We start from the raw sequence: 2836 nt of genomic DNA on the forward strand, positions 1-2836 counted from the left end.
TTACATAAGAGAGTGACTTTAGGTTTCACAGCTGGCTGTGTGACGTCCGTTGTATGGGGTTTTACTGGTGGTAGTTACAGGAACTCAGAGGCATTTACATTAAGTTGTCCTTTTGAGTGTGTCTGTTCAAAGTGAGAGTTCATCCCATCAGAAACCATTGACTTTGATTTCTTGCCAAGACTGCTTTGTGATTCTATGACGCTCAGTTTTGCCATTTCCTCAGCGATTTCACTCTCCAGTAAAAGAAGCTCTCGTCTTTTACGTAACTTTAACTCCTCTTCATCCAATGCATGTTTTTCCTTTAAGGCCTTTTGCTTTGCTGCCAAAATTGCAAGATTTCTTTCTGTTTTTGAACGAGTTGATGAGCGTGTTCTTTTGGTTGCATTTGAGATGCTATCAGAAGGATTAAGTTCATCAGGTAAGTTTTGTACAGTGAGAACAACTTCCAGAGGCGCAGTTATCAAATCCTTATCCTTTCCAACAGGATTTATTTCTTTTGTTGATTGCTCTGAGATTTTTGTTTCAAATGGCGTTTTATTTGAATTTTCATCTTGATTTTCCTGTATCCATTTTTCCACTTGTTCCTTGAATACACCACTGTAATCCATAATGCTGGAAAACCAGTCGTTTTGAATTTTATCCACATCATCAGGCAATAGTGGCAATAATTCATTGTGCAGTTCACTGGCCCTGTTACACAGTACATTCAAATTGTTCAGCTGTGTAAGAATATCAGCAGCGTTTTCTTTTATTTTCATTTTTGCTTTAATTTGCGGAATGAGCCCTTTAATTTTATTAACAGTACTTTTGCGCTCATGCTGGAGAAGTTCAATTTTATTTTCAACGCTTTGGCAGTCAATTTAATTTCTCTTTTTCCATGTTCCATATTTGAACATTCAAATGCTGAATTTATTCCACTCATTTGGTTATATTTTATTGTGTGGCTCGTCACAATCACATTTCCAGGCAACAAATCCACTCATTTGACATTGCATTTAAATTGATTGGCAGAGCAATTTCGATCCAAGCATTCAAACAAACAATAGGCCTTCAGACAACAGCAACCGCCACACATTTATGCCACCAAGTCCCGTCATCAATTAAATAAAGCACGGAGAACTTGCGCAATCATCAGTGCGCCAATGTATCCAGCGGAGCATCCATTCAATATATTCTCATTTGCCAGAAAGCAATCAAAACGAATTCCATCCACAAACATAAGAAAGGCTCTGGCCTACCTGTTTCCAGGTGAATGAAAGGTATGATGTGGCACTTAGCTGTGGCTTCCTTGTTCTCCAGTGAGGGACGACTTGGTTTTTGTCACTTGTGCGCGGTGATGATTTCCATTGAAGCCGTTTTTGTTTGACAAAAGTATAGCGGCTTCCTTAAAGATCCTTTAGGCCGCTGAGAGTTCGGGTCGGGTCCTCCTTTCTTGCCCTGTTTGTGACGCGCTTAAATGTTTATATTGTTACAGATACGCTGGAATCCAGGATGCTTTTGTTTGTTTATTAGCATCAGCATGAGTTAATGACAACGCAGCAGGGATGATTGTGGCAAACAAAGTTAGATCCGTTAATTAATATAGGAAACAAATGAATACTGAAACAAAATAATATGAAACGTAGTGAAATGAAGCGGTCAAACAAAATTACGGCAGCCCCACCCTTACTCTTCTCATCAGTGAGACAGGTGAGTGCGCACTTATACACACCTACTTCCTTGGTGCACACCCACCTTCGAGACACACCACATCACCATTTATGTCTCCTACAGGTCCAAAGATTATTACTTCAGTTTTGTTTTTAATCGATTGAAGGCACATATGAATGAATATGAATGAATAGGAATTTATTTCAATTTTTTTTGACAAACAACAATAAATGAATCAACCATATACCCACAAAAGAGACTGTTTAGCATCAAACCCAACCAAACACCAATTTCCAAACTAACAAAATTTAACTGAATATAAATAGAAACAAAACCCTCCACCAAATAAATCTATCGGTATATATAGCCAGAAAAGGACATGAATTAATGTAAATTATTTGGGGTATGAAGAAGTATAACATATTTTTCATACTCCTCTCCCTCTAATTGCACTTAAATTAACTTAAAGTAGAGTAAACTTCCTGTTAAACTTCTTTGTTTTTCATCCACAATTCATACACACACAAAGAAAATAAAAACAATAAACAATATATATATATATATATATATATATATATATATATATATATATATATATATATATATATATATATATATATATATATATATAAAAACATCAGGCCGAAATCACCCATTTCATTCGGCACTTACACTTACAGTCGACATAGCTTAAGGTTGATATCAGCCATAAGCTGATCCAAAATCACCTGTACAAAAGATGTTAGTATCACCTGCAAACAAAACAACATTTTAGAAACTTTGCAGATGTCATGGACACCAAAAGCTGTCCAAGCACGACGACTGGCAGTCACCCATTTGCACCAATTGTTGCCTGTTGTTTAGATAGCTTTTCATGCAGAGTAGTACTACTCCCTGGATGTTATTTTTTATTTTTATTTTTTTTTAAACTGTGAAAGAAGAGAAACAGGCCTGTAATTTCTGAAATTGTGTCTTTCCCCAGATTTATAAAATTGAAAATCTTTAGCAATTTTCATCTTTTCTGGAAATTTACCCGACTCAAATGACAGATTCCAGATGTAAGTCAGAGTAGGGCTGGGCGATATAGAAAAAAAGCTTATCGATAAAAAAAAAAATGCATATTGATCGATATCGATAATTATTGAAAAGATTTGAAACCATATTTTATGTGCAGCTCTGCCTGGAC

The sequence above is a fragment of the Cyprinodon variegatus genome, unplaced genomic scaffold (genome assembly GCF_000732505.1).
Source record: "Cyprinodon variegatus isolate N-32 unplaced genomic scaffold, C_variegatus-1.0 Scaffold971, whole genome shotgun sequence".
In the NCBI taxonomy this organism is placed as follows: Eukaryota; Metazoa; Chordata; class Actinopteri; order Cyprinodontiformes; family Cyprinodontidae; genus Cyprinodon; species Cyprinodon variegatus.